We start from the raw sequence: 24,910 nt of genomic DNA, 5'->3' as shown, positions 1-24,910 counted from the left end.
CGGGAGAGCGTACGCATGCGCAGCGCGGACCAGTGTGCGGTGCAAATATGGCAGTGTGTATGGGGATATTTTTCTGACTTTGACAATACATACTAGTTACGAGTATACTATCTCTTTATCAACCAGTCTATATATTAGCAGCAGACACAGTACAGTGCGGTAGTTCACGGCTGTGGCTACCTCTGTGTCGGCACTCGGCAGCCCGTCCATAATTGTATATACCACCTAACCGTGGTTTTTTTTTCTTTCTTTATACATACATACTAGTTACGAGTATACTATCTCTTTATCAACCAGTCTATATATTAGCAGCAGACACAGTACAGTGCGGTAGTTCACGGCTGTGGCTACCTCTGTGTCGGCACTCGGCAGCCCGTCCATAATTGTATATACCACCTAACCGTGGTTTTTTTTTCTTTCTTTATACATACATACTAGTTACGAGTATACTATCTCTTTTTCTTTGCGTCATGTGCTGTTTGGGGAGGGTTTTTTGGAAGGGACATCCTACGTGACACTGCAGTGCCACTCCTAAATGGGCCCGGTGTTTGTGTCGGCCACTACGGTCGCTAATCTTACTCACACAGCTACCTCATTGCGCCTCTTTTTTTCTTTGCGTCATGTGCTGTTTGGGGAGGGTTTTTTGGAAGGGACATCCTACGTGACACTGCAGTGCCACTCCTAGATGGGCCCGGTGTTTGTGTCGGCCACTAGGGTCGCTAATCTTACTCACACAGCTACCTCATTGCGCCTCTTTTTTTCTTTGCGTCATGTGCTGTTTGGGGAGGGTTTTTTGGAAGGGACATCCTGCGTGACACTGCAGTGCCACTCCTAGATGGGCCCGGTGTTTGTGTCGGCCACTAGGGTCGCTTATCTTACTCACACAGCGACCTCGGTGCAAATTTTAGGACTAAAAATAATATTGTGAGGTGTGAGGTATTCAGAATAGACTGAAAATGAGTGTAAATTATGGTTTTTGAGGTTAATAATACTTTGGGATCAAAATGACCCCCAAATTCTATGATTTAAGCTGTTTTTTAGTGTTTTTGGAAAAAAACACCCGAATCCAAAACACACCCGAATCCGACAAAAATAATTCGGTGAGGTTTTGCCAAAACGCGTTCGAACCCAAAACACGGCCGCGGAACCGAACCCAAAACCAAAACACAAAACCCGAAAAATTTCAGGCACTCATCTCTAATTTTCTCCCTAAGGTGGTTTTCAGCGTTTCATCTGAACCAACCTATTGTGGTACCTGCGGCTACTAGTGACTTGGAGGACTCCAAGTTGTTGGACATAGTCAGGGCCCTGAAAATATATGTTTCCAGGACGGCTGGAGTCAGAAAATCTGACTCGCTGTTTATCTTGTATGCACCCAACAAGTTGGGTGCTCCTGCTTCTAAGCAGACTATTGCTCGTTGGATTTGTAATACAATTCAGCTTGCACATTCTGTGGCAGGCCTGCCACAGCCAAAATATGTAAAAGCCCATTCCACAAGGAAGGTGGGCTCATCTTGGGCGGCTGCCCGAGGGGTCTCGGCTTTACAACTTTGCCGAGCAGCTACTTGGTCAGGGGCAAACACATTTGCAAAATTCTACAAATTTGATACCCTGGCTGAGGAGGACCTGGAGTTCTCTCATTCGGTGCTGCAGAGTCATCCGCACTCTCCCGCCCGTTTGGGAGCTTTGGTATAATCCCCATGGTCCTTACGGAGTTCCCAGCATCCACTAGGACGTCAGAGAAAATAAGAATTTACTTACCGATAATTCTATTTCTCGTAGTCCATAGTGGATGCTGGGCGCCCATCCCAAGTGCGGATTGTCTGCAATACTTGTACATAGTTATTGTTAACTAAATCGGGTTATTGTTGTTGTGAGCCATCTATCCAGAGGCTCCTCTGTTATCATACTGTTAACTGGGTTCAGATCACAAGTTGTACGGTGTGATTGGGGTGGCTGGTATGAGTCTTACCCGGGATTCATAAATCCTTCCTTATTGTGTACGCTCGTCCGGGCACAGTATCCTAACTAAGGCTTGGAGGAGGGTCATAGGGGGAGGAGCCAGTGCACACTAGGTAGTCCTAAAGCTTTACTTTTGTGCCCAGTCTCCTGCGGAGCCGCTATTCCCCATGGTCCTTACGGAGTTCCCAGCATCCACTACGGACTACGAGAAATAGAATTATCGGTAAGTAAATTCTTATTATTTTACTACCTATGTAACACCTATTAACATTACCTCTCACCCATGTAACACTCTTCACACATAGCTTATGCTTCTTGTTTATACTAACACACCTCTCACTAGTGTGGTGCCTTGGGGCATTTGGCCTGTGCTAACTTGGGGGGTCCTGTGCCCTGGACTTGTATCTTAGTATTAGGGACCCTGCTGATGGTGAGGTCACCTAGATGCAGTCAGTGGGACCATATATTTTGGCCCAAAAATTAAACCTCATTTTTGCTCTATGTTAAATTGCAGCGCTTACTATTATTGGCAGTTATTAACAGTGCTTGGTGCCTAAGGCGTGCACCTGCAACTTTTCTTTTTACTTCATGGAACTATAAATCTCAGCATGGTACCACCCCTCAATATGTTTGGAATTAGGGTGAGCAGTCTACCCCTTCCCCCTTCCCAATCTATTTCGGTAAGGGATGTAGCCGCTCAGACAGTTGTTGCTGCCAGTGCCACATCCCATAATGCATGGCTTGGTAGATGCCGGCCCAAAACACTCACTGAAAGACGGGTCCGGCCTGGAGGCACGTTCTCCCCTGCGACCCGGCCATAGGCGTATCTATAATGGGTGCAGTGTGTGTGGCGCACATGGCCCCCTGGGTCCAGACGGCCCACGCCACATGCCCTGCACCCATGTTCAATGACTCACCTCTCTGGAGTCCTGCTTCGGCGCTACTGACGCGGTGACTCACATGTGCAGCAGAGATTTGTCGCCGGGAACATCTGCGCCACAGAGAGGAGGGGCCCCGCACGGAAGGGGCGCGCACAGAGTGTGCACATAGGCCCCCTCCTCACTTAAACCACCCCTGCGCCCGGCCTAGACTGCCCATGATTGCAGGAGGAATTGCACAGGAAGACGTGTCACTGTGATTGTCAGCAGCTGGGCTGATATAAGGGAGGGCGGGATGATGATACCTTTTCCTCCTCTCTGCCTCCTTTGTTCCCATTATCAGTCACAATACTACTCACAGCCTGACAGCTGGGGGTGGCATGTAGACATAGATCCAGTGCTTTGTTCCTGTGATTAGGTACTCTCCTTAAATTACAAGAGGATACAAGATGCGCAGCAGCTCCCACACTCCGGATAAGGGTGCAGATGTGTATTTTATTCATCTCGGAAATGCTTTCCCTGATTTCTTCCTGTTTCTGGGACTAGTTCTATGAATAAAAAATATTAGGTTAAAAAAGGTTTCAGTGCTGCGCACCTCTGGGGGGCTCCCACAAGAACAGCCCTGTAAATATCTTTCTGCACTTTAACTCATTGCATGTGAAAACCATAAAAGTCGTAGCGTAAGGTGTGCGGCAGAAAACAGCGGCGGCTGAGTGCGTCATGCAGAGAGGTTCTTAGTAGCTGGTGGGTCCTGCGTATCAGAAGATCTGCTAAATGTTTGCACAGTATCTGGACGCAGCAACTGTGTTCCTTTTTATTGAAAATTTACATGTTACATTTTCTTTAGTAATGTTTAGTAGGGGGGTCTCTGTGGCATTATCAGCCGGTTTAGTAGGGGGGTCTCTGTGGCATTATCAGCCGGTACAGTAGGGGAGTCACTGTGGCATTATCAGCCGGTTTAATAGGGGGTCTCTGTGGCATTATCAGCCGGTACAGTAGAGGGGTCTCTGTGGCATTATCAGCCGGTACAGTAGAGGGGTCTCTGTGGCATTATCAGCCGGTACAGTAGGGGGCCTCTGTTGCATTATCAGCTGGTACAGTGGGGGGGGGGGGGCTCTGTGGCATTATCAGCCGGTACAGTAGAGGGGTATCTGTGGCATTATCAGCCGGTACAGTAGGGGGCCTCTGTTGCATTATCAGCTGGTACAGTGGGGGGGGGGCTCTGTGGCATTATCAGCCGGTACAGTAGAGGGGTCTCTGTGGCATTATCAGCCGGTACAGTAGAGGGGTCTCTGTTGCATTATCAGCCGGTACAGTAGGGGGGATCTCTGTGGCATTATCAGCCGGTACAGTAGAGGGGTCTCTGTTGCATTATCAGCCGGTCTAGTAGGGGGGTTTCTGTTGCGTTATCAGTCAGTACAGTAGGGGGGTCTCTGTTGCATTATAAGTCAGTACAGTAGGGGGGTCTCTGTTGCATTATCAGCCAGTTTAATAGGGGGTCTCTGTGGCATTATCAGCCGGTACAGTAGAGGGGTCTCTGTGGTGTTATCAGCCGGTACAGTAGGGGGGATCTCTGTTGCATTATCAGCCAGTACAGTAGGGGGTCTCTGTTGCATTATCAGCCAGTACAGTAGGGGGTCTCTGTTGAATTATCAGCCAGTAAAATTGGGGGTCTCTGTTGCATTATCAGCCGGTACAGTAGGGGGGTCTCTGTTGCATTATCAGCCAGTACAGTAGGGGGGTCTCTGTTGCATTATCAGCCGGTACAGTAGGGGGATCTCTGTTGCATTATCAGCCAGTAAAATTGGGGGTCTCTGTTGCATTATCAGCCAGTACAGTTGGGGGGTTTCTGTTGCATTATCAGCTGGTACAGTAGGGGGGTCTCTGTTGCATTATCAGCCAGTACAGTAGGGGGGTCTCTGTTGCATTATCAGCCAGTACAGTAGGGGGGTCTCTGTTGCATTATCAGCCAGTACAGTAGGGGGGTCTCTGTTGCATTATCTGCCGGTACAGTAGGGAGGTCTCTGTTGCATTATCAGCCAGTACAGTTGGGGGTCTCTGTTGCATTATCAGCCAGTACAGTAGGGGGGTCTCTGTGACATTATCAGCCAGTACAGTGGGGGGGGGGTCTCTGTTGCATTATCAGCCAGTACAGTAGGGGGGGTCTCTGTGGCATTATCAGCCAGTACAGTAGGGGGGTCTCTGTGGCATTTTCAGCCAGTACAGTAGGGGGGTCTCTGTTGCATTATCAGCCAGTACAGTGGGGGGGGGGGGGGTCTCTGTTGCATGATCAGCCAGTACAGTAGGGGGGGTGGGGTCTCTGTGGCATTATCAGCCAGTACAGTAGGGGGGTCTCTGTGGCATTATCAGCCAGTACAGTAGGGGGGTCTCTGTTGCATTATCAGCCAGTACAGTGGGGGGGGGGGGGTCTCTGTTGCATTATCAGCCAGTACAGTAGGGGGGGAGGTCTCTGTGGCATTATCAGCCAGTACAGTAGGGAGGTCTCTGTTGCATTATCTGCCGGTACAGTAGGGAGGTCTCTGTTGCATTATCTGCCAGTACAGTAGGGGGGGGGGGGGTCTCTGTGGCGTTATCAGCCAGTACAGTAGGAGGGGAGGGTCTCTGTTGCATTATCTGCCAGTACAGTAGGGAGGTCTCTGTTGCATTATCTGCCGGTACAGTAGGGAGGTCTCCGTTGCATTATCTGCCAGTACAGTAGGGGGTGGGGGGTCTCTGTGGCATTATCAGCCAGTACAGTAGGGAGGTCTCTGTGCCATTATCAGCCAGTACTGTAGGGGGGTCTCTGATGCATTATCAGCCAGTACAGTAGGGGGGTCTCTGTTGCATTATCAGCCAGTACAGTAGGGGGGTCTCTGTTGCATTATTAGTCAGTACAGTAGGGGGGTCTCTGTTGCATTATCAGTCAGTACAGTATGGGGGTCTCTGTTGCATTATCAGTCAGTACAGTAGGGGGGTCTCTGTTGCATTATCAGTCAGTACAGTAGGGGGGTCTCTGTGGCATTATCAGCCAGTACTGTAGGGGGGTCTCTGGGGCATTATCAGCCAGTACAGTAGGGGGGTCTCTGTTGCATTATCAGCCAGTACTGTAGGGGGGTCTCTGTGGCATTATCAGCCAGTACAGTAGGGGGGTCTCTGTTGCATTATCAGCCAGTACAGTAGGGGGGTCTCTGTTGCATTATCTGCCGGTACAGTAGGGGGGTCTCTGTTGCATTATCAGCCAGTACAGTAGGGGGGTCTCTGTGGCATTATCAGCCAGTACAGTAGGGGGGTCTCTGTGACATTATCAGTCAGTTCAGTAGGGGGGGTCTCTGTTGCATTATCAGCCAGTACAGTGGGGGTGGGGGGGTTCTCTTTGGCATTATCAGCCAGTACAATAGGGGAGGGTCTCTGTGGCATTATCAGCCAGTACAGTAGGGGGGTCTCTGTTGCATTATCAGCCAGTACAGTGGGGGGGGGGGGTCTCTTTAGCATTATCAGCCAGTACAATAGGGGGGGGGGGGGTCTCTGTGGCAGTATCAGTCAGTACAGTAGAGGGATCTCTGTGGCATTATCAGTCAGTTCAGTAGGGGGTCTCTGTTGCATTATCAGCCAGTAAAATTGGGGGTCTCTGCTGCATTATCAGCCAGTACAGTTGGGGGGTCTCTGTGGCATTATCAGTCAGTACAGTTGGGGGGTCTCTGTGGCATTATCAGTCAGTACAGTTGGGGGGTCTCTGTGGCATTATCAGCCAGTACAGTTGGGGGGTCTCTGTGGCATTATCAGTCAGTACAGTAGAGGGGTCTCTGTGGCATTATCAGTCAGTACAGTAGAGGGGTCTCTGTGGCATTATCAGTCAGTACAGTAGGGGGGTCTCTGTGACATTATCAGTCAGTTCAGTAGGGGGGGTCTCTGTTGCATTATCAGCCAGTACAGTGGGGGGGGGGGGTCTCTTTGGCATTATCAGCCAGTACAATAGGGGGGGGGGTCTCTGTGGCATTATCAGTCAGTACAGTAGGGGGGGTCTCTGTTGCATTATCAGCCAGTACAGTGGGGGGGGGGTCTCTGTTGCATTATCAGTCAGTACAGTAGAGGGGTCTCTGTGGCATTATCAGTCAGTACAGTAGGGGGGGTCTCTGATGCATTATCAGCCAGTAAAATTGGGGGTCTCTGCTGCATTATCAGCCAGTACAGTTGGGGGTCTCTGTGGCATTATCAGTCAGTACAGTAGAGAGGTCTCAGCTGGCTGCTCACAGTCGTCGCACCGGAAGGTAATAGGCAGCGTGGCATAGATGTTGCCAGTTCTGTTATTTACAATGAAAGGAACAATGGGGATTATTATATGAGGTTGTGATAACAGTGCAGTGTAATTAGTAATATAGACAGCAGCCATCGGAGAGACGTTGGCCAATTCACCAAGGCTTTTCCAAGGCAGTGCATTTATTTATTTATTTATTTATTTATTTATTAACAGTTTTTTATATAGCGCAGCATATTCCGTTGCGCTTTACAATTAGAACAACAGTAATAGAACAAAACTGGGTAAAAACAGACAGACAGAGGTAGGAAGGCCCTGCTCGCAAGCTTACAATCTATAGGGAAATAGGCATAGATACACAAGGATAGATGCTACCTATTGCATAATGGTCCACCAGATTGCTAGGTTCTTAATGGGTTGTATGATGATACCCCACAAAGTTATCCAAGTGTCAGGAGGGTGTGAGACTAAAGAAAGACAAGATATGTGATGTTATGAATACTCTACAGAGGATGTAATTAGATAGGGAAGCACTGAAGGTTATATAGGTTAATATCACTCATTAAGGGAATTATTAGATTCATTGCTTAATAACAATGCTGCATAGTGGGATTCTACCTCTGTAATTATGACAGAGGGAATAGCTGAATGCCCATAAAGTTATAAATACCTGCAACATTGTATAACAGAGAGGAGATACAGTATTATTTGTGTATGAGAAAAATCTATTCTCACTAAATAAAATATACACTTAAAGCAATGAGAGAGCACTGATAAGTCACTAAGAGGATTGGTTGATAACTATCTGCATTATATAGGGGGTAATTCCAAGTTGATCGCAGCAGGAAATTTTTTAGCAGTTGGGCAAAACCATGTGCACTGCAGGGGGGGGCAGATATAACATGTGCAGAGAGAGATAGATTTGGGTGGGTATATTGTTTCTGTGCAGGGTAAATACTGGCTGCTTTATTTTTACACTGCAATTTAGATTGCAGATTGAACTCACCCCACACAAATCTAACTCTCTCTGCACATGTTATATCTGACCCCCCTGCAGTGCACATGGTTTTGCCCAACTGCTAAAAAATTTCCTGCTGCGATCAACTTGGAATTACCCCCCAAAAAATACGTTATATATACTGCAAACAAGGCAAATTAGCCCATATATAATAATAATAATAATAATAATAATAAAGAACTGATATCTAAGCAGTAAGAAAAGTGGGCAGCCAGAGGTCTTTTATATGAATTTTAATACACCTTTTTCTTTCACTTCTCTCACACTGTGGGCCTAATTCAGATCTGATCGCAGCACCAAATTTGTACCCCCAAAACCATGGGGGTAATTCAGACCTGATCGTTAGGGTGCGTTTTTTGCAGCCCTGTGATCAGATAGTCGCCGCCTGCATGGGGAGGGGTACAGTGCTGTGCAGATGTGCGATTGCTTTTGTAGCAGAGCTGCACAAACATCTGTTTGTGCAGTCTCTGCGTAGCCCAGGACTTACTCAGCTGCTGCGATTGTTTGCTGCTGATTGGGGCCAGAGCTGACGTCAGACACCCTCCCTGAAAAGTCCTGGTCCCTCCTGCGTTTTTCCGGACACTACTGTAAAACGGTCATTTGCCACCCACAAACGGCCTCTAACTGTCAATCACCTTACCTGTTATACAGATGGGTCCATGTTTATCTTGACCTTTAATAGTATTAACTGAGACTGGGCAGTCGGACTTAATCCCCTGCTTGTTATGATTCCAGTACTCCTGACCGGAGGAGATCTTATGACAATGGCCAGAGTACTGGAAGGGAATGCTGGTTACGGGAGCAGGAAAGACTAGTTGCCCCTGGAGCCCTAACTCTATTGTCTCACCCGTGCTATCGGAAATCTCTTGCGAGACTATGGTTTCTTGAGCCCCTGGCAGCCACGTTTGAAAGGCGGATTATGTCTGCCCAACTCCGGTGCCCCCCGGTCTTAGTGAGAGACAAAGGGAAATCCGAGGCAGGATGATGACAAGAGGACCTCTGACTACAACAGGCCAAGGGCAACAAGCTAACTAACCAAACTTGAAGTATGCGCGGAAAAACCGCCAGATAAAAGGACAACCAAAATCCACTAGTCCATTACTCCTACCCAGCACCGCTGGATACCAGAGTGGATCTGTGGGAGCGGAATCCTCCGCAAAAGCTCCGAAACACAAATAATAAATAATAAGTAATAAAGCGGCCAAGCCGCAACACACGGCTACGCCGCGACTCACGAACACCACTGGATGTTTAACGGTGCTCAGTCAGGACTCTAGGAACAGATGACGACTTCCGAGTGCAGGACAACTGAGGACAGGAACGACCGGATACAGCAGGACTGGAAACACTCTCAGCAAACAGATACAGCATGCAGGAAGCTATTACCGGCGTCTGTGTGAGGCACTGCAAGAGCATATAAACCAAAGCCCTCCAATCAACTGCTGCCAGTGCAGATTGCATGAATGCCGTGCAGCTGCCTTGCTGCACGGCCAGGAAACAGGTGCCCTTACTAATTTAAATGGACCCAGCAACGGGGAACGCGGTCCGCCAGTGGCGTCCCCGTTGCTAGGGTCCGTGCGACTCCGTGCGCCCGGCGTCTAGCGTTGCCAGGGAGCCGGCGGCTGTACGCGCACGGCGTCCCTGGTTGCTAGGCGCCGGGCCGCACCGACGAGCGGACCCCGGCGCCTAACAGTACCCCCCCCTTGAGGAGGGGTCAAGGAACCCCTAAAGCCAGGTTTCCGAGGAAATTCCCGAAAAAATGCCCTCTTGAGCCTCGGGGCATGGAGATCCTTATCCAGGACCCAAGACCTTTCCTCTGGACCATAGCCTCTCCAGTGCACCAGAAAATAAAGCCGACCCCGGGATAATTTGGAATCGAGAACCTTCTCCACCAAGAACTCCTGTTGTCCCTGTACATCTACTGGTGATTTCCCCTGAGAGATCTTCCGAGGAAATCTACTGGAAGAAACGTATGGTTTCAACAGGGAGCAATGGAACGTATTTCCGATCCGGAGAGCTCTTGGTAAACGTAACCGGAAAGCAACTGGGTTGATTTTTTTAATAATATGAAATGGTCCAATAAATTTGGGGCCCAATCTAGCTGAGGTTTGTCGAAGTCTAATGTTACGAGTCGACAACCATACCCTGTCTCCCACCTTAAAAGTGCAAGGACGTCGGAGCCTGCCCGAAAATTTTTTCTCTCGAAATGCCGCTTTTCTGAGGGCAAGGTGCACTTTTTTCCAAATGACTCTGAGATGAGAGGTTAAGGTTAGCGAGGAAACAGAAGAATGTTGAAAAAAAGAATTAGCTCTGGGGTGAAAACCAAAAACTGAAAAGAATGGAGACACATTAGTGGATGAATGACAAGAATTATTGTAAGCAAACTCCGCCAAAGGAAGAAACTCGGACCAATCATTCTGGAGTTTGGCTGAGTACAAACGCAAATACTGTTTTAATGATTGATTAACTCGCTCGGTCTGCCCGTTGGATTGGGGATGGTAACCGGATGTTAAAGACAATTTCATCTTTAATGAGGCACAAAAGGACTTCCAGAATTGTGCAATGAATTGTGGACCCCGATCAGAAACAATATCAGTGGGCAACCCATGAAGTCTGAAAACATGGCGGAGAAACAAAACAACCAATCCCTGGGCAGATGGCAGTCGGGGAAGAGCAATGAAATGAGCCATCTTGCTAAAACGGTCCACTACCACCCATATGACTCGGAATCCGGCTGACAGAGGGAGGTCTACCACAAAATCCATGGAAATATGAGACCATGGCCTGAGAGGAACATTTAAGGGCATAAGTTGCCCGATAGGCAAGGAATGGGGAACCTTATGCTGTGCACAGACCTGACAAGAAAAAACAAACTCCTTAATGTCTTTAGAAAGACCAGGCCACCATACTGAGCGGGAGACTAATTCCAAAGTCTTAGAGATCCCCGGATGCCCGGCAACTTTGCTATCATGAAATTCAGTCAAAACAGTAGCTCTCAAAAACTCAGGGACGTAAAGATGACCAGCAGGAGTAATTCCAGGAGCTTGATGTTGAAGCTGCTTTAACTGGGTAAATAAATCTTGTGTGAGGCCTGCCCAAATGACTGAAGACGGAAGTATGGGAGTAACAGGACTGTTATTATGAACTGGAAGAAAACTGCGTGACAGGGCATCCGCCTTGGTATTCTTGGAACCTGGCCTAAAGGTGATAATAAACTTGAAACGAGTAAAAAATAAAGCCCAACGAGCCTGCCGGGCATTCAGCCGCTTAGCTGATTCGATGTACTGAAGATTTTTGTGGTCAGTCAATACTGAAATGGTATGTGTTGCTCCCTCAAGCCAATGTCTCCACTCCTCGAAAGCCCATTTAATAGCCAGTAACTCCCGGTTACCAACATCGTAGTTGGATTCAGCGGATGAGAATTTCCTGGACATGAAGGCACAAGGATGTAGTTCCAGAGACTCCGGATCCTTTTGAGATAGGATAGCCCCCACTCCAACCTCCGAGGCATCAACCTCAACAATGAAGGGCAATTCTGGGTTGGGATGTCTGAGGACTGGAGCTGAGACAAAAGCTTGTTTCAAGGCCTGAAAGGATAACTCAGCTTCACGTGACCAGTTGGTAGGATCCGCTCCCTTCTTAGTCAGTGCCACCATGGGAGCAACCAGGTCGGAAAAAGAATGAATAAATCTTCTATAATAATTCGCAAACCCTAAAAAGCGCTGAATTGCTTTTAAGTTGGTGGGTTGCGCCCAACTAAGGATGGCTTGGAGCTTCTTAGGTTCCATGCAGAATCCCCGAGGGGAAATAATGTACCCTAAAAAGGATACCTCCGTGACATGAAACTCACACTTCTCCAGCTTGGCATATAGATGATTTTCACGTAATTTTTGAAGAACCTGACGCACCTGGGTAACATGTTGTTCAATTGAGTCAGAATAGATCAGGATGTCGTCTAAGTAAACGACCACGAATCTTCCTAGAAAGTCACGGAGCACATCGTTAATGAGATCCTGGAAAACTGCCGGAGCGTTAGACAAGCCGAACGGCATCACCAGATACTCGTAGTGACCCGACTGAGTACTGAAAGCCGTCTTCCACTCATCTCCAGACTTGATTCGGATGAGGTTATATGCTCCCCTCAGGTCAATTTTAGAAAAAATCACAGCCGAACGCAGCTGATCAAAGAGGACAGAAATCAGCGGCAGAGGATAAGTATTTTTAACTGAGATCTTATTCAGGGCTCTAAAGTCAATGCAAGGTCTGAGTGATCCATCTTTTTTCTCCACAAAGAAGAAGCCTGCACTTAAAGGGGATTTAGATGGCCTGATAAATCCTTTCCCTAGACTCTCCTTAACATACTCATTCATGGCCGCAGTTTCTGGCCCGGATAAAGCATATAACCTTCCCTTTGGCAATGTGGCACCGGGAATTAGCTCAATAGCACAATCATAAGGCCGATGGGGAGGCAGAATGTCCGCATTGCCCTTGGAAAACACATCAACAAAGTCCTGGTATTCCACAGGAATGAGTTCGGGAATGGCAGCAGCTATTCTAACGGGAAACGTAATACATTCCTTATTACAGATGGTACCCCATTGTGAAATCTCCCCCGACTGCCAATCAATGGTGGGATTATGAAAGGCCAGCCAAGGGTGACCCAGAACCACTGGAACTGCTGGGCAATGGGTAAGGAAGAACTCGATCTTTTCGGAATGAAGAGCTCCTACCGTAAGTAGTACAGGAGGTGTACAGAGGGAAATAACCCCATTGGACAAGGGACTCCCATCTAAACCATGCATGGTGATACACCTACCCAAGGCTAACTGAGGAATACCTAAGGCCTTGGCCCAAGTTAAGTCCATAAAGTTCCCTGCAGCTCCACTGTCGACAAAAGCCGACACCGAAGAACTGAGGCTGCCAAAGGAAACTTTAGCTGGGACTAAAAGGGAGTTATTCGAGGAGATAAGCTGCAGACCAAAGTGAACCCCCTCACAATTCACTTGGTCGAGGCGTTTCCCGACTTGTTCGGACAATTACGGGCAAAATGTCCCTTACCCCCACAGTACAAACAAAGACCAGAGTTTTGCCTTCTGGCTCTTTCTTCTGGAGACAGTCGGGAGAGACCCATCTGCATGGGCTCCTCTACGTCCTCAGGAATGGAAAATACACATGGAGTAGTCCTGACTGGTGCTCCTTTTTCAGCCCTCCGCTCTCTGAGACGTCGATCAATCTTAATAGAAAGCTCCATGAGTTTATCGAGAGTCTCAGGAGCGGGATACTGAAGGAGACTGTCTTTTATAGACTCAGATAAGCCGAGGCGAAACTGACTGCGCAGGGCTGGGTCATTCCAGCCACAGTCGTTCGACCAACGGCGAAATTCTGTACAATAAACCTCTGCAGGATTTCTACCCTGTCTGAGAGCGCGTAACTGACTCTCAGCGGATGCCTCTCTATCAGGGTCATCATACAAAAGCCCTAAAGACCCCAAAAAAGCGTCGACTGACAACAATGCCGGATCCTCTGCTTTTAAACCAAATGCCCAGGTCTGAGGATCCCCCTGGAGCAAAGAAATAATGATTCCAACCCGCTGAGATTCAGTACCTGAGGAGATCGGTCTTAAACGAAAATAAAGTTTACAGGATTCTTTAAAATTAAAAAACTCCTTCCTATCACCAGAAAAACGGTGGGGCAAGTGCATTTCTGGTTCAGGGACTACCCTCGGGGAAGTTCGTAAAAGATCTTCCTGCGACTTCACCCACAGGGAAAGATCCTGAACCATCTGAGTAAGTTCTTGAATCTGGCTGACGAGGAGCTGACCAGGATTTGGCCCTAAACCTGTGGGATTCATGAGGCCGATAACTCTTACAAAACTGAATAAGGAAAAAATCAAACCCTGTTTAATTTTAAGTTTTGGTTTGGCCGGTAATAATGTTATGATTCCAGTACTCCTGACCGGAGGAGATCTTATGACAATGGCCAGAGTACTGGAAGGGAATGTTGGTTAAGGGAGCAGGAAAGACTAGTTGCCCCTGGCGCCCTAACTCTATTGTCTCACCCGTGCTATCGGAAATCCCTTGCGAGACTATGGTTTCTTGAGCCCCTGGCAGCCACGTTTGAAAGGCGGATTATGTCTGCCCAACTCCGGTGCCCCCCGGTCTTAGTGAGAGACAAAGGGAAATCCGAGGCAGGATGATGACAAGAGGACCTCTGACTACAACAGGCCAAGGGCAACAAGCTAACTAACCAAACTTGAAGTATGCGCGGAAAAACCGCCAGATAAAAGGACAACCAAAATCCACTAGTCCATTACTCCTACCCAGCACCGCTGGATACCAGAGTGGATCTGTGGGAGCGGAATCCTCCGCAAAAGCTCCGAAACACAAATAATAAATAATAAGTAATAAAGCGGCCAAGCCGCAACACACGGCTACGCCGCGACTCACGAACACCACTGGATGTTTAACGGTGCTCAGTCAGGACTCTAGGAACAGATGACGACTTCCGAGTGCAGGACAACTGAGGACAGGAACGACCGGATACAGCAGGACTGGAAACACTCTCAGCAAACAGATACAGCATGCAGGAAGCTATTACCGGCGTCTGTGTGAGGCACTGCAAGAGCATATAAACCGAAGCCCTCCAATCAACTGCTGCCAGTGCTGATTGCATGAATGCCGTGCAGCTGCCTTGCTGCACGGCCAGGAAACAGGTGCCCTTACTAATTTAAATGGACCCAGCAACGGGGAACGCGGTCCGCCAGTGGCGTCCCCGTTGCTAGGGTCCGTGCGGCTCCGTGCGCCCGGCGTCTAGCGTTGCCAGGGAGCCGGCGTCTGTACGCGCACGGCGTCCCTGGTTGCTAGGCGCCGGGCCGCACCGACGAGCGGACCCCGGCGCCTAACACTGCTGTATTGTTCTCTGTATTATATTGCAGATGAGAACAATAGATGAAGGGTTTCTGATAATAAACCATGTTGTGCCTAGGACAGCAAACTAGCCAAGATAACCGTGGACCCATCTGTATGTATCTATGAGTAAGGGACCTATGAGATTGTATTATTATGTTTCATTAGTGGTGCAGGATTGATTCCCGTGTATAAATTTGCTAGAAACTGCATTATTACTATCATTATTATCCTTTATTTGTATGGCGTCACAAGGGATCTGCAGCGCCTGACAAGGTGTATAAACAAATGAACAAAACAAGAAAACAGGGACTTACAGTACAAGACAATGCAGGACAAGTACAGGGTATATAAACATTTCTGCATCAGGGGACAGGACACTGAAATAAGCCTCAGGGTGGCAGCTACCAAGGGTTATGTGATGTTTTAAGGAGTATGGAGTAGGTAACAGTATAAGTAAGGGGAGGAAAAGCACAAGAGGGGAGAAGGCCCTGCTCTTGAGAACTTACATTCTAAATAGGATGGGCAGACAGACAGGGGTGATGCTGATGGGTCAGGCAGTGGGCACGAGGCAGTGGGTTTAGTAAGAGCAGTAGATGGCTTTGATAAAGAAGTGGGTCTTGAGAGCCCATTAGAAGTTCTATAGAGAGGTGGAAAGTCTGATAGGGAGAGAGTTCCAGAGCAGAGCCGGCCATAGGCAAACTAGGCAATTGCCTAGGGCATTTGATATGCCCAGGGGCATCAGCAGCTTCTGATGTGGCATGCCTATATTCTGTGTGTAGCATTTCATATGCAGATACAGCCACAGTCTCACACAGTATATAGGCATGCTGCATATCATTTTAATCAGTAGAAGCTGCTTGTGCATCCTAGCCACATAGCAATGCAAATTTTTTTCATTAAAAAAAGGTGCCAGATGTTAGCATTGAGGCAATATTTATGAGGACACATCTGTATCCAAGCAGAGGCAGAGGTCACAGTGTTAGTGGCAGTGTGAGTGCTGTGTGCATGTGAGTGGGTTGGCTGTGCAGTAGTGTTCGGAATATGTATAAGGAGCATTATGTGTGTCATGTAAAAATGCATTAATAATGTGCAACATATGTGTAAGGGGCACTATGCGTGTCATTATGTGTATAAGGGCATTAATAATGTGCAACATATGTGTAAGGAGCACTATGCGTGTCATTATGTGTATAAGGGTATTAATAATGTGCGGCATATGTGTAAGGGGCACTATGCGTGTCATTATGTGTATAAGGGCATTAATAATGTGTGGCATATGTGTAAAAGGGTACTACTGTATGTGTGTCATTATGTGTATAGGGGCACTAATAATGTGCAGCAAATGTGTAGGGGGCACTATGTGTGTCATTATGTGTATAAGGGCACTAATAATGTGCGGCTTATGTGTAAGGGACATTGGCCCTCATTCCAAGTTGTTCGCTCGCAAGCTGCTTTTAGCAGCATTGCACACGCTAAGCCGCTGCCTACTGGGAGTGAATCTTAGCTTAGCAAAATTGCGAACGAAAGATTCTCAAATTTGCGAATAGAAATTTCTTTGCAGTTTCTGAGTAGCTCGGGACTTACTCTGCCATTGCGATCAGTTCAGTCAGTTTCGTTCCTGGTTTGACGTCACAAACTCACCCAGCGTTCGCCCAGACACTCCTCCGTTTCTCCAGCCACTCCCGCGTTTTTCCCAGAAACGGTAGCGTTTTTTCACGCACTCCCATAAAACGGCCAGTTTCCGCCCAGAAACACCCACTTCCTGTCAATCACATTACGATCACCAGAACGAAGAAAAAACCTCGTAATGCCGTGAGTAAAATACCAAACTTCTTAGCAAATTTACTTGGCGCAGTCGCAGTGCGAACATTGCGCATGCGCAATTAGCGGAAAATCGCTGCGATGCGAAGAAAATTACAGAGCGAACAACTCGGAATGACCACCACTATGTGTAAAAGGGCATTAATAAAGGTTGTCATAATGTGTAAGGCGCATTATGTTTATAAGGACATTAATAATGTGTCTCATATGTGTAAGGGGCATTACTGTGTGGAATTCTGTGTATAAATGCATTACTAATGTGTGGCATTATGTGTATAAGGTGCTCTACTATGTGGCGTTGCGTATAGAAAGGGCACTACTGTGTCGTCTAATGTGAATAAAGAGCAATAGGGTGTGATGTAATCAGAAGCGTATGTAGGGTAGGGCGAGTGGGGCACATGCCCTGGGCGCCTTGGCAGGCCTAGGAGAGGGTGGCGCGGCCAGGGCATCATGCCCCACTCGCCCCTGTCAACCCTAAATGTGAGGGGAGGAGAGCGCAGCGTCTCTCCATCCCCTCACCGCCGCTGCCACCACTAGCAGCGCTGCCAGCAGCGCTGCCAGCAGCGCTGCTGTGTCCGGTCTCCAGCGTTAGCCAATCAGAGCTTGCGGACCAGCTCCTGATTGGCTGCCGGTCCGCGAGCTCTGATTGGCTAGCAAACCGGCACCAGACAGCCGCCGGAGACCTGGAGCGGTGAGGGGAAGGAGAGGCGCTGCGCTCTCCTCCCCTCACATAGCAACAAGCGGCTGGTGAGTGACGGGGGGGGGGGGGGGCGGCGGCACAGCGGGGCATGTATCTGGCACCAAATGGGGCATGTAACTGGCACTGAGTGGGGCCTGGCACTGTGGGGCATGTAACTGGCACTGTTGGGCATGTAACTGGCACTGTGGGGCAATGTATCTGGCACTGTGGGGCAATGTAACTGGCACTGTGGGGCATGTATCTGGCACCAAATGGGGCATGTGACTGGCACTGAGTGGGGCCTTGCACTGTGGGGCATGTAACTGGCACTGTGGGGCATGTAACTGGCACTGTGGGGCAATGTATCTGGCACTGTGGGGCAATGTAACTGGCACTGTGGGGCATGTATCTGGCACCAAATGGGGCATGTGACTGGCACTGAGTGGTGCCTGGCACTGTGGGGCATGTATCCGGCACTGTGGGGCATGTATCCGGCACTGTGGGGCAATGTAACTGGCACTGTGGGGCAATGTAACTGGCACTGTGGGGCATGTATCTGGCACTGAGTGGGGCATGTATCTGGCACTGTGAGGCAATGTATCTGGCACTGTGGGGCATGCATCCGGCACTGTTGGGCAATGTAACTGGCACTGTGGGGCAATGTATCTGGCACTGTGGGGCAATGTATCTGGCACTGTGGGGCAATGTATCTGGCACTGTGGGGCAATGTAACTGGCACTGTGGGGCAATGTATCTGGCACTGTGGGGCATGCATCCGGCACTGTGGGGCAATGTAACTGGCACTGTGGGGCAATGTATCTGGCACTGTGGGGCATTGTATTCGGCACTGTGGGGCAATGTAACTGGCACTGTGGGGCAATGTAACTGGCACTGTGGGGCATGTATCTGGCACTGAGTGGGGCATGTATCTGGCACTGTGGGGCAATGTATCTGGCACTGTGAGGCATGTATCCGGCACTGTGGGGCAATGTAATTGGCACTGTGGGCCATTTTCAGTGGCCACACCCCTTCTGGAGCGTGGCTACACCCCTTCTGGGGTGTGGCCACACCCTTTTTTCGGCACACGCGCCGAAGGCGCGCGCTCATGCTTCTTTTTGTGTGTTTGTTTGTTTGTTTGTTTTTGGGGGGGCGCCATTTTCCATCTTGCCCTGGGCTCCGAAAACCCTAGCTACGCCTCTGGATGTAATGTGAATAAGGGGCTCTACCGTGAGTAGTAACGTTTATAATGTAAAGTGATATTACTGTGGGATGTAATATGAATTATGAACACTATCGCATGATCAAATGTGAATGAAGTTGGGGCCTGGCACTGTGGGGCATGTAACTGGCACTGTGGGGCAATGTATCTGGCACTGTGGGGCAATGTAACTGGCACTGTGGGGCATGTATCTGGCACCAAATGGGGCATGTGACTGGCACTGAGTGGAGCCTGGCACTGTGGGGCATGTAACTGGCACTGTGGGGCATGTATCTGGCACTGTGGGGCAATGTATCTGGCACTGTGGGGCAATGTAACTGGCACTGTGGGGCATGTATCTGGCACCAAATGGGGCATGTGACTGGCACTGAGTGGTGCCTGGCACTGTGGGGCATGTATCCGGCACTGTGGGGCATGTATCCGGCACTGTGGGGCAATGTAACTGGCACTGTGGGGCAATGTAACTGGCACTGTGGGGCATGTATCTGGCACTGAGTGGGGCATGTATCTGGCACTGTGAGGCAATGTATCTGGCACTGTGGGGCATGCATCCGGCACTGTTGGGCAATGTAACTGGCACTGTGGGGCAATGTATCTGGCACTGTGGGGCAATGTATCTGGCACTGTGGGGCAATGTATCTGGCACTGTGGGGCAATGTAACTGGCACTGTGGGGCAATGTATCTGGCACTGTAGGGCATGCATCCGGCACTGTGGGGCAATGTAACTGGCACTGTGGGGCATTGTATCTGGCACTGTGGGGCATTGTATTCGGCACTGTGGGGCAATGTAACTGGCACTGTGGGGCAATGTAACTGGCACTGTGGGGCATGTATCTGGCACTGAGTGGGGCATGTATCTGGCACTGTGGGGCAATGTATCTGGCACTGTGAGGCATGTATCCGGCACTGTGGGGCAATGTAATTGGCACTGTGGGCCATTTTCAGTGGCCACACCCCTTCTGGAGCGTGGCTACACCCCTTCTGGGGTGTGGCCACACCCTTTTTTCGGCACACGCGCTGATGGCGCGCGCTCATGCTTCTTTTTGTGTGTTTGTTTGTTTGTTTGTTTTTGGGGGGGCGCCATTTTCCATCTTGCCCTGGGCTCCGAAAACCCTAGCTACGCCTCTGGATGTAATGTGAATAAGGGGCTCTACCGTGAGTAGTAACATTTATAATGTAAAGTGATATTACTGTGGGATGTAATATGAATTATGAACACTATCGCATGATCAAATGTGAATGAAGTTGCATTACTGTGTGGCGTAATTGGAATTGGGGGTATTATTGTGTGGCCATGCCCGTTGCCAGCAAAAACACACCCCTTTTTGGGCTGTGCACCAAATGTTCAAACTGTTCCTATTTAAAATATAGGAGGTACAAACACCAAAATAAGGACTGCTATCGGTGAGGGGTGATGGTGCTGGGAACCAGGGGGCACCAGCCAAAATCTTGCCTAGGGCATCATATTGGTTAGGGCCGGCTCTGTTCCAGAGGTAGGGAGCAGCAAAATCACCAAACCCAGCCAAATCTCATCCTAACCCTCTGTTCCACACTCTCTATGTACCCCTTCTGCATACCTCCCAACTGTCCCGATTTTCGCGGGACAGTCCCGTTTTTTGAAGACTGTCCCGCTGTCCCACCCGCGGGCCGCAGTGTCCCGCGGTGGGGGGGGGGGCAGTTGGGAGGCTCTGTCTCTCGCTGCTCTGCTTAGCAGAGCAGCGGTGAATAGACGCTGTGCGCATGCGCACAGCGTCTATTCATTGGAGACAGAGGGAGAGGGGGCATGCCAGCAGCTCACAGAGCGCTGGGCATGCCCCTTCAGTGACGAAAATGGGGGCGTGGCTCGTGATCGCGGGTCCTCCGCTAAGCCACGCCCCCTTTCTTAGGCCACACCCCTTTTCGGGAGCGCGTGCGGCTTCGCCGCGCGTGTGTCCCTCTTTACAGAAGGGAAAAGTTGGGAGGTATGCTTCTGTGTCACCCCTGTCTGTCTACCCCTCCTCTTTAGAATGTAAGCTTTCACGAGCAGGGCCCTCTTCCCTCATGTGCTTATTCTTTTTCTTACTTTAATGCTCTTCAACTGCACCAACTCCAGCAGTCTTCTGCCACCTGATACTTATTCGAGTGTCATCTACTGATGTAGCTATGTTTATTTATCCTGTACTTACTTGTCCTATATTGTCTTCAACTGTAATGGTGTGTACACACGGGGAGATATTTTCTTACGATTTTGACTATATAGTCAAAATCGTAAAAAAAAGTTAGTGCAGATCGCAAGGTGAAAGTCACCTTGCGATCCCGATTCGATGCTGATGCGCGGTTCCACGCGGTCGGCATCACAAGCCTAGATAGACTGTGCAGGCAAGTCAATTTTAACTATCTCGTAGAAAAGATAGTCAAAACTGACACTTAGCCAAAATCGCACATAGGGGGTAATCGTTGATCGCAGCAGGAAATTTTTTAGCAGTTGGGCAAAACCATGGCCCTCATTCCGAGTTGTTCGCTCGCAAGCTGCTTTTAGCAGCTGTGCACACGCTAAGCCGCCGCCTACTGGGAGTGAATCTTAGCTTATCAAAATTGCGAACGAAAGATTCGCAATATTGCGAAAAGACTTCTCTGTGCAGTTTCTGAGTAGCTGGAGACTTACTCTGCCAGTGCGATCAGTTCAGTGCTTGTCGTTCTTGGTTTGACGTCACAAACACACCCAGCGTTCGCCCAGACACTCCTCCGTTTCTCCAGCCACTCCCGCGTTTTTCCCAGAAACTGTAGCGTTTTTTCACACACTCCCATAAAACGGCCAGTTTCCGCCCAGAAACACCCACTTCCTGTCAATCACATTACGATCACCAGAACGAAGAAAAAACCTCGTAATGCCGTGAGTAAAATTCCTAACTGCATAGCAAATTTACTTGGCGCAGTCGCAGTGCGAACATTGCGCATGCGCAATAAGCGGAAAATCGCTGCAATGCGAAGAAATTTACAGAGCGAACAACTCGGAATGACCACCCATGTGCACTGCAGGGGAGGCAGATATAACATTTGCAGAGAGAGTTAGATTTAGGTGGGTTATTTTGTTTCTGTGCAGGGTAAATACTGGCTGTTTATTTTTACACTGCAATTTAGATTGCAAATTGAACACACCCCACCCAAATCAAAAGGGCCCTACTCACTGGCCGACCCGCCGCCGAGCTGCCCGACGGCGGATACGGCCGACGAGCGACCCGGCGGCGGGGGGGCAGTGACGGGGGGAGTGAAGTTTCTTTACTCCCCCAGTCACGCGGCTCCATAGAACTGCAGGCAAATATGGACGAGATCGTCCATATTGGCCTGCATGCACAGCCGACGGGGGACCAGCGATGAACGAGCGCGGGACCGCGCATCGTTCATCGCTGGAGCCTCCACACTGAAAGATGTGAACGAGTTCTCGTTCATTTATGAACGAGATCGTTCATATCTTTCAAAAAATCGGCCAGTGTGTAGGGCCTATAACTCTCTCTGCACATGTTATATCTGTCTCCCTTGCAGTGCACATGGTTTTGCCCAACTGCTAACAAAAATCCTGCTGCGATCAACTCAGAATTACCCCCATAGTCAGTATCGCAAGCACAGTCATTATGTGCTTGCGATGCCGACCTAGCCCCTGTCGCATAGTGAGACTCGGGCATAGCCCGTATCTCACCGGGTGTATGGGCCTTAAGTTGCTGTTTTCCTGTTTTGATTATTTGTTTATGTACTTTGTAATTGGGCGCTGTAGAACCCTTGTGGCGCCATATAAATAAAGGATAATAATAATAATAATAATAAAATCTTGGAGGTGGAAGAGGGAGGATGTAATCATTTGGCAGGTGAGGCAGCATGCATTTATGAAGCAAAGAGAGAGAGGGCGGGGCTGTGAAGGGAGATAAGGTCAGAGATGTAAATGGGAGATGATTGGATAAAGGCGTGGTAAGTGAGTGTAAGGAGCTTGAATTGGTTTCTGAAGGGGAAAGGGAGTAGTGTAGGCCTTATAGGAGAGGGGCTTTTGTGCCTTCTTAATGTTTTCATACATGTTTCTCTTCCAGCTGCTCTGCTTGTCAAATAGGTTAAATTATAATAATTATAATTTTTTTTCAGTCACCGTCTGCAAACTCCCACCAATCCTATGAGGGTAAATATTGAAAATACATAGGACTATGGGGGTCATTCCGACCCGATAACACGCTGCACTTCTTCGCAGCTGTGCGATCGGATCGGAACTGAGCATGCGTGGCGTGCGCACGCGCATCGTTCCCCGGCGATGGCTGTCGCCAGGCAACGACGCCGGGAAAGAGGAAAGCAGTCGCAGCAGCGACCGCAAGAAGATTGACAGGAGGTAAGCGCGTCGGGGCGTCAACTGACCATTTTCCGGGAGTGGTCCAGCGAACGGAGGCGTGTCCAGGCGTTTTGAGAGCGGATGTCTGACGTCAAATCCGGGACCTGCATCGCTGGATCTGTCGCACAGGGTAAGTAGGTACAGGGCTGGTCTTGTTTTACGTGAAACTTTTTTAGCATAGCAGGGCTGCACAAGCGTTCGCAGCCCTGCTATGATAAAATACCCTCCCCCATAGGCGGCATCAGGTTGATCGCACGAGCAGTAAAAAGTTGCAACGTGCGATCAACTCGGAATGACCCCCTATCTCCCCTGAAGTAAGCATGGAAAGGAAGACAATAGGTGTTTGCATGCTGAGAATTCATTACACGCTACTTATGGTTTTGCTTAATTTGAACAATTATGGCATTGTGTGTGTGTGATAAACAGTTAGAGAAGATAAACAAACACAGGACCTGAATAGCAGCCGTGTTGGAGACATTTGGCTGGCTGACATCCTAAACAATCACATCACACATAAATCTGCACAACAGCCGTGTACATCAAATCGGTAATTGTAATACTGCTCGTGAACCAGACCGCAACCCTTGTTCTCAGTGTGTTGTGAGATTGTTCTTCCTGGATGAAGTAAATGATCTGCAAACAACCAGATGCCAAAAATGTCATCTGTGTAATGTGTATGGCACGATTCATGAAAGATTCAATCTTCTGTTTCAAACGTTTACAAAAATATCTCTGGTTTGTTGCAAGGTGAAGACAGGAGCAGGAGATTTTCAGTCTCCTCTTTCATCCACTTGCAGACACAGGGCATACCTCCTATCATTGGCAACTGGCAGTCAGGACAAAATAAGGCACACCCCAATCCACCACTGCTGACAAACCTATAATGGATGCATTGTGTTTAATACACATGTCTCTTGGCTTAAGGGGGCCCATACCGCACACCATGCACCCATTACCATTGCCTTACCTTAGGGCCACTGGAGCCATTTTTCGGGTGTGAATTTCTGAAGATGTCACTGGAAAAATTGTCCCTGTCCATTTTCCCAGACCCAGAGATATTGCACATTCACAGTTCCAGAGTTGTTAGTGCACCCGCAGAATTTCTTTAACCACTTAACTGGCATGATCATATTTCATGCAACTGCGCGGTCCCACCCTGTACCCCCATTTTCTCTGACGTCCTAGTGGATGCTGGGGACTCCGTCAGGACCATGGGGAATAGCGGCTTCGCAGGAGACAGGGCACAAAAGTAAAAGCTTTAGGATCAGGTGGTGTGCACTGGCTCCTCCCCCTATGACCCTCCTCCAAGCCTCAGTTAGATTTTTGTGCCCGGCCGAGAAGGGTGCAATCTAGGTGGCTCTCCTAAAGAGCTGCTTAGAGTAAAAGTTTTGTTAGGTTTTTTATTTTCAGTGAGTCCTGCTGGCAACAGGCTCACTGCATCGAGGGACTTAGGGGAGAGAAGTGAACTCACCTGCGTGCAGGATGGATTGGCTTCTTAGGCTACTGGACACCATTAGCTCCAGAGGGAGTCGGAACACAGGTCTCACCCTGGGGTTCGTCCCGGAGCCACGCCGCCGACCCCCTTGCAGATGCCGAAAAGTGAAGAGGTCCAGAAACCGGCGGCAGAAGACTTTTCAGTCTTCATAAGGTAGCGCACAGCACTGCAGCTGTGCGCCATTGTTGTCAGCACACTTCATAGCAGCGGTCACTGAGGGTGCAGGGCGCTGGGGGGGGCGCCCTGGGCAGCAATGATAGTACCTTATTCTGGCTAAAAATACATCACATATAGCCCCTGGGGGCTATATGGATGTATTTAACCCC

This window comes from Pseudophryne corroboree, chromosome 2 (assembly GCF_028390025.1).
Source record: "Pseudophryne corroboree isolate aPseCor3 chromosome 2, aPseCor3.hap2, whole genome shotgun sequence".
NCBI lineage: Eukaryota > Metazoa > Chordata > Amphibia > Anura > Myobatrachidae > Pseudophryne > Pseudophryne corroboree.
This window is presented reverse-complemented; position numbering follows the sequence as displayed.